We start from the raw sequence: 12235 nt of genomic DNA on the forward strand, positions 1-12235 counted from the left end.
AAGCATTGAAGAAAATCAGTAATGTTTTAGTCTAAAGTAAAAAAATTCTATTTCACTAGTTCAGACTCATGTAATTAATCTCTCTTCTATTGAATTTGCAGTGTTCCTGTGATCTGGTCTTTCCATTTAAACTCTGGAAGTTGACATTCAACTCTGGACCTTACCTACCATGAGGCTGGCCATTCTCTTGGTTGTTTCTTGTACTCTGATTTCTGTGTGTCTGACTTCAGTTTTCCTGGGATAGCACTCCCTTCAGCACTTCTTGGAGAGCTGGCCTGGTGCAGGTAAATTCTTTCAGGTTTTGTTTATGTGAGAATGTCTTTGTCTTTTTTTCCCATATGAAAGAAAATCTTACTGGGTACAGTATTCTTGGTTGAAATTGTTTTTCACTTAACACTTTGAATATATTTTCCCATTCTTTCCTTGGTTGCATTGTTTCTGATAAGAGGTCCGATGTTAGCCTGATGGGATAGCCTTTGAAAGAAACTTGATGTTTCTCTCTTGCCAATTTTAGTATCTTGTCTCTGTCTCTGGTTTGGTCAATCTGGCTATGATGTGCCTCTGGGAAGATCTTCTGGGATTGATTCTATGTGGGGTCCTTTGTATTTCTTGGGTCTGGATGTTGGAGTGCCTCTCTAGATTTGAAAAGTTTTCTTCCAGGATTTCATGGAATTAGATTATCAATGCCCTTATTACCTTCTTCACGTTCTGGAATACTGATGACTAGAATGTTTGCGCGTTAAATGGTATCTAGTATTACACATGTTATTCTCATTTTGGGGGGATAATTTTCTCAGTCTTTTTGTGAAATTTTCAACTATGTCAGAGATTCTAACTTCTCCATCTGAGATTTGATCTTCTGCATGAGATAATCTGCTTTTGATATTTTGAACGGAAGTTTTGACTTCCTGTATCACAGCCTTCATCTCTAACAATTCCATTTGATTTTTTTTGTTTGTTTGTTTGTTTTTGGAGAGGTTTTTGCTATAGGGCGGGTGCGCTAGCCAGAAAGACAGAGACAGAAAGTGAGAAATCACCCCCCAGGGTGGCCACGCCACAATCCCTTCTCCTCCATTCTCCTCTCGGGATCTTGGGCACGCACGCACACGTGCCGGGCATGAGTTTAAACCCACGGGGTCGGGGCCCCCAGCCACGGTCAACTACATGGGAGTCCAACGACATAGCCATTACGCTAACTGCTGGTCCCCCTGATTCTTTTTTTTTTCATGATGTGTATCTCCTCTTTCAGATCGTGGGAGAACTTCCTCACCTTCTGGAACTCGGTGTCTTTTTTCCTGCATCTTCTGGAGTTTGTTGTCTCTATTCACTTGCATTTCTGTTAGCTTTGTCACTGTAAATATTTTAAATTCATCTGACATTTCCATGAGCTCCCTTGTATTATTTGTGGAGAAAGAGGAGTTATTCTTTTTTATTAGAGGAGAAATATTTTCTTGTTTTCTCATATTTCTTGTGCTTCTGTGGTGGTCATCTGATGGATTATACATTTTTTTCCTATTTTTTGGAGTTAAATCTGAGCATTCAGAGGAATGCAGAAGAAGGTGAGCTACAGTCTGCAAAAAGTACCATTTCTCTCCCTTTGCTCAACTGATTCAATGAAAATTGAGGATTAATCTGACCCTAAAAGTATTGAGATATTTGGCTACAGAGCACCTGGATCTGTCTAGAAAGTCAGTGTGAGGAGGCAGAGCAGAAAAGCGAGAAAGGTAGAAAGAAAAGGAAAAGGAATAGAAGAGAGAGAGAGAGAAAAGACAAAACAGTCAGAAAAAGAGAAGAAAAAGAATTTTTGTCAAAAAATGAAAACTGTCAAGCTGAGGGTATTCTGTGCTCTACACCCCTGGATGGGGCTGCTCAGAACTCAAATATAGATGGCCGCTGATTGGCTTATCCTGTGGGGTCGGAGCAAAGGTAAGAACTAGAAAGACAAAAGAACAGCAGAGAGCTAAGTTAAAAAAAAACAAAAGAGCAGCAGAGAGCTAAGTTAAAAAAAATTTTTTTTTAATTAAAATACAAAGAGAGAGATGGAAAGAGACAGAGAGAAGGAGGGTGCTCTAACCTGGCTGATGGCGAGACCCGAGGAGCAGGAGAGTGAGGTCTGGGCAGAGGGCCTTCAGTGGTTGACATCAAGTAATAAACTTCTTCTTTTCTTTTAATAATTATTTATTTGTGTAATTAATTCCATTTGTTATTATTACTTTTTAATTTGACCAGAGACAGACAGAGAAAGGGGGAAAGCGAGAAAGCAGAACGCCAGGTTCAGGATGCTCACTGCAGTTGGCCATATGGAAATCCAGTGCCTTTAACCACCAGGCCACCTGCTGGCCCCAAGTCGTAAAGTTCTGATTGTTAACACCAATAATGTTTTTTATCTTGGGAAACATGTTTATTGAAAAAAATGGCAAACAAAATATAAGACACTGTGTTGCACTTCGTGGAAGGGAACATCGGCGTTATATGGGTTATTCAATGTTATCACTAGCCATCAGTTAATACTAATTGAAGTAGTAACTGCAGTTGATTATAGGTAACATGCTTGTTTATCTCATGTTCAGCATTTTAATTTTTTTTTTTTGGAGAGATTTTCACTGTAGGGCGCATGCGCTCGCCAGACAGACAGAGAGAGACATAGAGACAGAAAGCGAGAAATCACCCCCCGGGGGGATGGTCACGCCACAATCCCTTCTCCTCCATTCTCCTCTCGGGATCTTGGGCACGCATGCACACGCGCCCGGCGTGAGTTTTAAGCCACCGGGTCCGGGACACGAACCGCGGTCGACTACGCGGGAGTCCAGCGACAGAGCCATTACGCTAACTGCTGGTTCCCAGCATTTTAATTTTTTTAAGAATTATTTTATTCAACTTTATCCTATTTATTTAAATCTGACCAGAAAGGGAGAGAGAGAAAGCAAGCTGCCAGGTCCAGGACTTGAACTGTGGTCAGCCATGCGGGAGTCAAGCGCCCTTATCAACCACGCCACCTGCCGGCACCAAGCATTTTAATTAAGCATAAAATACTCACAATAACTTGAGTATATAGTGTTGTAAGATTGTCAAGTAAAAGTTTGTGGTTAAGTCAGCAATCCTTACCTCAAGTTCACAGAAGTTTTATGTCATCATAGTCACACAATATTTATTACACACCCACATGCTTCACAAGTTATGCTAACTCCTGTTTAAATTAAGGAGGACTTGTAATAATAAAATATTTGTCTCAGTAGCTATTTAAGGCCCATACTGAATCCACAGCTAATTAGTAGCTACTTAAGGTCTATACTGAATCAATCCATGACTACTGAGTCATTAAAAAAAAGAAAGAAAAAAATGAAATGAAAGATGATATAATTTGTTTTTCCATGTTCATGTCTTTATTGATTTTTTTAGCTATACTTTCTTGTATATAGTTTTTAGTGTTTGCTCTAAACACTAAAAATAGACATTCTTAACTTTTAACAGCCACGTTAGAGTTAATATTATACTATAATAATATAAAAACCAGCATCATTTATGTCATAGTTCTCATATGTATTCATCTGCATACACTCTAAATCCATATTACAATGTTGTAATTTTTGTTCATCCTTATATACAGATTGTGTCTTCTTGTTTCTTTGTACAGCAGTTAATATGGGATTTTATCACAGATGTTGTGAAAATATGTTACAGAAACTATTCTATTACATTCCTCTGAAGGGTTTTGGTTTTGTTGTTGTTTTAAAGCAGTTCCCTGTGCATGTGTGGTTCAAAGATTAGTCAGAGAGTCAGGCAGAATTTATAAGCAGAAACCAGGACTTCTTCGTGTTTGACTCCATCCTGTTCAGCATTTTCTCCTTACTTTCCAACAGCTTGGTTGTCCTAAATTCAGTCTTTTGGTCCTTTGAGTCAGTAAAACATGATTTTCCACTGGTTTTTTTTTTTTTCCCCCACCCCATGGGGCACAGATTGGGGCATGCCTTCAGCTAAAAGCTGCTGAAAGTTGCTCTCACTCTACAATAGCAAGATTGAACACCTGTAGTGTTGACCATAGGGTTCACAAAGTCCGGAATATTTACTACTTGGTCCTTTATAGAGAAGGTTTGCTGATTCCTGACCTAGAGAAATCCATTCTAGTCCCAGAGGCCTCCAAATGTAGGATTCCTACTTATAGTTTTTGGTTGTTGTTGTTTGGTTGGTTGGTTGGTTAGTTGGTTGCTGGCAGGAATGAAACTGCATTCTGGGGAGAAGAGAGGAAGGAGGACCCCCACTAACATAGCGGGTAGAAGGCTTTGACTTCAGCCATGATAGGACAGTCTCTCGGTCACGTGGATGGAGACCACGCCTCACTAAGGTCCTGGTCTCCTGGCAACATCAGATGATACAGTTCGAAGTACCTTGGGTAGCCTCACACACCTCCCAAATAGTCTGCCTCCAACTATCAGTGCCTGATAGATTAATTCCTTTGAGCTCTCATTTTTTTTAAGAATTATTTTATTTTATTCATTGGCATTATTTTATTTTTTTGAAGTTGACCAGAGAGAGACAGAAGGAAAGTGAGAAAGCAAGCTGCCAGGTCTAAGATTCGAACCGTGGTCAGCCATGTGGGAGTCCAGCCGCCTTAACCATCACACCACCTGCCGGCCCCTCATTTTTTTTTTCTTGAGAGATATTTTTGCTGTAGGGCCAGAGAGGCTGAGAGAGATGAAGAGAGAAAGTGAGAAATCATGCCCCGAGGGGATGGCCATGCCGTGGTCCCTTCCACTCTCTCCAGATTGGGAAATGCGTGCACACCCACCTGGTGTGAGTTTCAAACCTCAGGGCCTGGGACTCAAACCATGGCCAACCATGTAGGAGTCCAGTGTGTTAACCACTACAGGACCTGCTGGCCCTGAACTCATTATTAAAAAAAAAAGAAAAAGAAAAAGAAAAAAAATCATTCTCAAGTTAAGCAGTAAATGGAAGTAGAGAATAAAATAAATGGGAACAAATTTATCCCATAAGGTGTTTTCTTTGCATGAAGCATGGAAATAATACACTACAGTGTGGAGAGTCTGGTCAGATTAATTCTGTTTTTGAGGTTAAAAAACAACAGGGGACCAGCAGGTGGCATAGAGGTTAAGGTGCTGGACTCTCACATGACCAACAGTGGTTGACGTCTTGGACCCACTGGCTTAAAAATCAGGCCTGGCACGTGTGCATACATGCCCAAAATCCTGAGAGGAGAATGGAGAAAGAGAGATTGCTGCATGGCCATCACCTGGGGGTGATTGCTCACTTTCCCTGTCTCTGTGTCTCTCTGTCTCTTCCTCCAGGGCATGTGCCATATGGCAAAAATCTTAAAAACAAACAAGAAACAGATCTGGCTCTGTGGCGACACATTGGTACCTCGGGCCAGCTCCACAGTACAACAGCTAAGTGCCGTGCATAGGGAGCCAGACTCCGCGCTGCCCTGCACAGTTTCAGTCCTGGCCAGGGCTTGAAAAGCACCCAGGGTACCTGGGTACACATACCCAAAATCCTGACAGGAAGGAGAAATGGAGGAACAATGATTGCCGCTGACTGTGGACCATTGAAGGTGCTCTTTCTCTCCCTTGCATTACGTAAGCTCTCTGGCCATAAAAATACCTATCGCGGCCACCTTAGTGACTGGGGGAGCTGAAGCCGAGGGATCTACTGTGCAGCTTGCACCCCGACTTCAGCAGCTTAGAAGGGGGCGCTGCATGCACGTGTGTGCCTAGGGTCCTGGCCTTATGGAGGAGAGGGGATTGCAGTGTGGGCCCGCCCATTGAGGATGCTTGCTCTCTCTTCCTGTCTCTTTGCAAGCTCACTGCACCCTCTGGCAAACTGAAAAATAAGCCAAAAAGATAGTTTCTCCTCCCTGGCTGCCTGCGGAGTGGCCGCCATCATGAGTGACACAGAAACTATCCATGCCAGGGAGATCATGACGAATCTACTACTTCAGAGGAAACAAATGGTCATCCCCGTCCTTCACCCTGAAAAGGCGACATTACCAAACAGAAATTCGGGAGAAACTAGCCAGGACATATCAGGCCATACCATACCATCCTTGTGTTCAGGGTCTGAATCCATTTGGTAGTGGCAAGATGACAGGCTTTGGCATGATTTATGATCCCTTCGATTGCGCTAAGAAGAATGAACCCAAATATTACACGTACAAGACACAGCCTGTAGGAGAAGAAAAAGACCTCAAGAAAACAGCGCCAGCAGCCAGAACAGAGCGAGGTCAGGGAACTGCAAAGGCCAGTGGTGAGGCAGGCAGACAGGCGAAGGAGATTCCGGAATGACTTCGTCTCTAGAGACTGTGCTGGTTTTTCATGAGAGGATTAATAAACTGTAAAAAGTTAGGGGAAACAATACATGTGTATCTTAATACCTTGTAGGGATTGTGAATAGGAAGGGAGAATTTTAGTTACTATGTTACTACTGAGTTTTACTATGCTGCACACACACAAGGCTCTTTTAGAATGGGACGGAGAATAGGTTTGTGAGAATCAAAGCTGAGGAGCAGTGTGCCAGCTCCAGGGCCTGGGAATTAAGGTACCCGGATCCCAAGTGGCTGACCACCAGTTCAAACACCAGACCCAGAAGCTTGAGAAACATGCTGGGCACATGAGTGTGCCTGGCCAAGATCTCAGAAAGAAGGGAGAGATGGAGGAGAGGAGAAGTTTTTTTTTTTTTTTTTTCTTTTTTCCTTTTCTCTTCTTTTTTGGAGAGATTTTTGTTATGGGCACGTGCACTCACCAGAGAGACAGACAGAAAGTGAGAAATCATCCCCCAGGAGGAATGGTCGTGCTGCAATCATGTCTCCTCTATTCTCTCAGGATTTTGTGCACATATGCATTCATACCTGGCGTGAATTTCAAGCCTCCAGACACAGGACTCAAACTGTGGTTGGCCACGTGGGAGTCCAGGGCCTTAACCTCTACACCACCTGCTGGCCCTAAGACGCTTTTGTGTATGATGATTCTAGCCATTCGGTTCATCCCTTAGGAACCGAGTTTCCTGGGAGTTTAACCACATCAGTTCAGTCGTTTTAAAAATAGTTTTAACAAAGAAAAATGGGTGCCCTTTCAAGATTCTTTAATAGTGGGAAACAAGAAAGGCAGAAGCTACATGGAGCCTGTAACATGTGGAGCTGGCCCTCGTTTGATGAGAGGAAGGAACAGAAACTTGTCCTTCTCACAAGGACTGTCTGGTGAGGTTTTCCCAAGGGTTTCTTCTGCTAAAGTTTTAGCTAATTTTCCCAAACACTCTCATAATGAACAGCTGTCAGGACCAGCAGTTGGAGTAATGGCTATGTTCCTGGACTCCCATGTAGTTGACCACGGTTCAAGTCCCGTGCCCACTGGGCACATGCGTATACGTGCCCAAGATCCCGAGAGGAGAATGGAGGAGAAGGGATTGCGGTGTGGCCATCCTCCTCGGGGGGTGATTTCTCACTTTCTTTCTCTCTGTCGCTCTCTAAAAAAAGCCCCCTATAGCAAAAACCTCCCCCCCCCCCATAAATAAATAAATAAATAAACAAGCAGCTGCTATCTCTCCTTGACACAGTTCTTAACTGCTGTGCTAGGAGGCTGGCCCCGGGCTTTTGTTCATTTTTTTTTTTAATAAACCAAAAATTTAAATGATGTATTTCATTCAAGCTGGCCCCGGGCTTTTGTTCATTTTTTTTTTAATAAACCAAACATTTAAATGATGTATTTAATTCAGTTTATTATTATTGTTTTTAAGTTTGCTCTAGGGCATGTGTGCTCACCAGAGAGAGACAGAGAGGGAGGGAAAGTGAGCAAGCAAGCCACCAGGTCCAGGACTTGAACTGCAGTCAGCCGAGTGGGAGTGCAGCACCTTACCACACTATCTGCTGGCCCCATGACCTTTGTTCTTGACCACCCACTTTTTCTTTGGCTGGACCACTTTCACCTCCTGGTAGCTGTTGCTTTCCTACTGCTGTGTCTTCAGAGTCAGACTGACAGAGCCCGGTTTCATTTCCTGTTATAATTCTTTGAAGAAATGCTTCAAGATATTGATCTCGCTTATGTAAAATGTCCTTTGCTCTTGTCTATGGCTGATCTGGTCACAACAGTTTTGACACATGTGGGACAGAAAGTTTGCTCAACTCACTTTTCTCAGTCGTGTGAGCTGGAGCAATTGAGATGGCTGTGGTGTTGGCTGCTCCTGCTGTTCACTGTCGGTCCTCTCCAATCAAAGCACGAATGCCATTCATTTTTTCCCTCACTTTGATATGGCTGATCTGCAGCCGTGGCCATCATCTTCAATGTCATCACAGCCCCGCTTAAAACAAGTTACCCATTTATGAACTGCTGATTTCAGAGGGCCATCATCCCCATAGACTTATTTATTTTATTTTATTTTTTTGATAGGTTTTTCTATAGGGCGCGTGTGCTCGCCAGACAGACAGAGACAGAGAGACAGAAAGCAAGAAATCACTCCCCACGGGGGATGGCCATGCCACAATCCCTTCTCCATTCTCCTCTTGGGATCTTGGGCACGCACGCACACACTCCTGGCGTGAGTTTTAAGCCACCGGGTCTGGGACGCGAACCGCGGTCAACTACATGGGAGTCCAGCGACATAGCCATTACGCTAACTGCTGGTCTCCCCACCCCATAAACTTTTCATAATGCACAACAATTTCACTATTCATCCAAAGCTTCCCCATAAATTTAATGTTTGTTTTTGCTTCTACTTTAGCATAATTCATGTTGTTCTGACAGAGACCTTTTCAAACTGAAGTCTTATCCTTCTTAGTGCCTAAACCTAGATCCTGTTAAGAAAGGTTATAATGTTAGCATGAGTTTATTTTTCTACCCCCCCAATTGAATTCCATGTATAGTTCTTTCATTCTAGAACTTTTTGAAGACACTCATATATGCTAATGTAAGGGCTGAAATGGGCCAGCCCCACAGTCTAGTAATCAAGGGACACAGATTTCCACATGGCCAGCTGCAGTTTGAATCCTGGACCCTGCAGCTTGAAAAACATGCCAAGCCTGTGTGCACGCCCCAAATCCCTACAGAATGGACAGGACAGAGGAGAAGGAGTTGTGGCATGACCATACCCGTTGCCATTAGGGGGGTGTTCTCTCTCCCTGTCCCTCTCTCTGCCTCTCTCTCTCCCTCACTTCCTCTCTCTCTCCCTCTCTCTCTCCCTCTCTCTCCCTCTCTCTCTCTCTCCCTCTTTCTCTCTCCCCCTCTGGCTTCAGTGAGCACTCTCATCCTCTTGGAATTAAAAAAAAAAAAAGAAAAAAAGAAAAAAGAAAAGAAAGCCCGCTGTACTGTCATTCACTAACGACAATGTCTGCAAACCATGTATATGGTAAGGGACTAATCCCCGAAATATAAAGAACTCATATAACTGAACAGAACAACAACAAAAAAGAATAAACACGAATAAGCAGCCTAGAACATGGACCCAGGACCTGACTAGAGCTGTGTGAGCAGACATGGGACTGGCAAGTAGAAATAAGCAGATCTGTCCCACATCACTGATCATCAGGGAAATGCAAATGACAGCACAGTGAGATACCATCGCACAGCTGCTGGGTGGCCGATAGCAGAAGATAACAAGCGCTGGAGAAAATGTAGAGGAAAGGGACCTTCTGTGCATTGCTGAAAGAAATGCAAATCGGAGCAGCACTATGCAAAACAGTACAATGGCTCTTCAGAAAGCTATAGAACTATAATACCCCACAGTCCTACTCCCGGGTATATAGACCCAAAGCAACTGGAACCCCAGACCATGGCATGTTGGCTCAAGTGGCTGGATCCCATGTAGCCAGCTGTGTCACTGGAGTCCTGGACAGGTGGCTTGAGAAACACACCGGGCGTGTGTGTGCTGGGCCAAAATCCTGAAAGGAGGGAGAAATGGGAAAAGGGATTGTGACATGACTGTTTCCCAAGGGGGTGGGGTTCTGTCTTGGTTTCCCTCTGTCTCTGTCTTTCTCTGAGCAGTACATGAGCCTTTGGCAAAATTAAAAATAAAAGGAAAAACAAAGAGATGTGCATCCTCATATTTATTGCAACATTATTCACAATAACCAAGACATGGAAACAACCGAAATGTCCAACAAAGGAATGGGCAAACAAATTGTGTTATACATATACACACATACAGACACACACACACAATGGAATATATTCAGTCTTAAAATGGAAATTTGGTCATTGGGGACAGCACAGAAACACCCTCAGGCTTTACATTGAGTGAAATAAGCAAGACACACACTGTGTGATTATGTGTGGGTCTAAACCACGAAGTTCACAGACGCAGAGAGGAGTTGCTAAGGGCTAGGAGAAGAGGGAATTAGGGAAGCGACAGCTCAAGGGTACAAAGCTTCAATGCAAGATGAATCAATTTTAGCAATCTACTATACAACAAGAAGCCACAGCTAATTACATTGTACTGAATACTTAAAATCACTAAGAGTGTCAGTCTTATGTTAAGTGTTTCTATAGTCTGAATGTATTGGAAACTTAATTCCCAATGAACAGTGCTGCATGGTAGAGGATTAATGGAAGGGATTAGTGTTGTTATTGCAGGAGTGGGTGAGTTATGGAGAGAGTGGGTTTGTTATAAAAATGAGTTCAGAGCCAGCAGATGGCATTATGGTTAGGGTGGCTGGATCCCACATGGCTAGCTATGCAGTTCAAGTCCCAGACCAGGAGATTGGAAAACATGCTGGGAACCTGGGTGCACATGCCCAAAATCCCAAGAGGACAAAGGACTACACTGCGGCCATCTCCCCACGAGTGATTTCTCATCCCCCCGCCCCCGTCTCTGTTTCTCTCCAATGAGGGCATGCACCCTATGGCAAACCTTACAAAAATAAAAAAACTAGAGCCAGCAGTTGATGTAGAGGTTATGTCCCTGGACTCCCACATGACCAACCAGGGTTTGAGTCCTGGACACAGAGAATGAAACTCATGCTGGGTGTATGTATGTGTGTATTCAAGATGCTGAGAGGAGAATGGAGGAGAAATTGCAGCACGGCCATCTCCCCAGAGGGTGGTTTCTCACTTTCCCTCTCACCGTCTCTATCTCTCTCTCTGGCAAGTGCATGTGCTCTAAGGCAAAAACCTCTCAGATAAATAAGTAAATAAATTAGTTCATCTTCCTCTCTCTCCTGCCCTTCTGCCTTCTGCCATGGGATGATGCAGATTTGGGCCTTCACTAGATTTGGGCCTCTCAACTATGGACTTCTCAGTCTCCAGAACAGTACTAAGTCAGTCTGTTTTTTTTTTCTTTTCTTTCTTTCTTTCTTTCTTTCTTTCTTTTTCTTTTTTCTTTTTTTTTTTTTTTTAGGAATTTTTGCTATAGGGGCACATGTGCTTGCTGGAGAGACAGAGAGAGACAGAGGGGGAGGGAGAGAAAGTAAGAAATCATCTCCCAGAAGGGATGACCACACCATAATCCCTTCTTCTCCATTCTTAATTCTTGAGATTCTGGGCACGCTCACACAAGCATCTGGCATGTTTCAAGCCATCAGGTCTGGGACTGGAACCACAGTCAAATATATGGGAGTCCAGCATCTTAATCACCATGCCACCTGCCGGCCCCAAATCTCTGTTCTTTATAAATTACACAGTCTGGGGCCAGCAGATGGCATAATGGTTATGTCGCTGGACTCCTGCGTAGTGGACTGCAGTTCAAGTCTTAGATCCGGTGACTTAAAACTCATGCTGGGCATGTGTGCATGTATGCCCAAAATCCCGAGAGGGGAATGGGAGAAGAGTTTGAGACGTGGCCATCCCTCTGGGGGGTGAGTTCTCGCTTTCTGTCTCTGTCTCTGTCTCTGTAGCAAGTGCATGCACCCTATAGCAAAAACCATTCTCTAAAAAAATAAATAAATAAATAATAAACCACACAGTCTGTGGTATTCATCTGTAACTACACAAAGGACTAAGACAGGTGTTCTCACCAATCCCCACGAAACAAAAGCAAACCCTACAATACTGAGCGGGATGCAAAGAAGCTGGGAGGTGATAGATTTGTTTATGGCCTTGATGGCTTTATCAACTGTGTTTATTAAGTATACAAAGCTATTTATATGTCCGTCATTCCTCAATAGTTTTTTTTTCCCAAGCCAAACTGTATCCAGCTTTATTAAAGCTACTTCTCGGGACCAGCAGTTAGTGTAATGGCTATGTCGCTGGACTCCCACGTATTCGACCGCGGTTCGCGTCCTGGACCCGGTGGCTTAAAC

Source organism: Tupaia chinensis, unplaced genomic scaffold, assembly GCF_000334495.1.
Source record: "Tupaia chinensis unplaced genomic scaffold, TupChi_1.0 Scaffold000046_3, whole genome shotgun sequence".
Classification (NCBI taxonomy): Eukaryota; Metazoa; Chordata; class Mammalia; order Scandentia; family Tupaiidae; genus Tupaia; species Tupaia belangeri.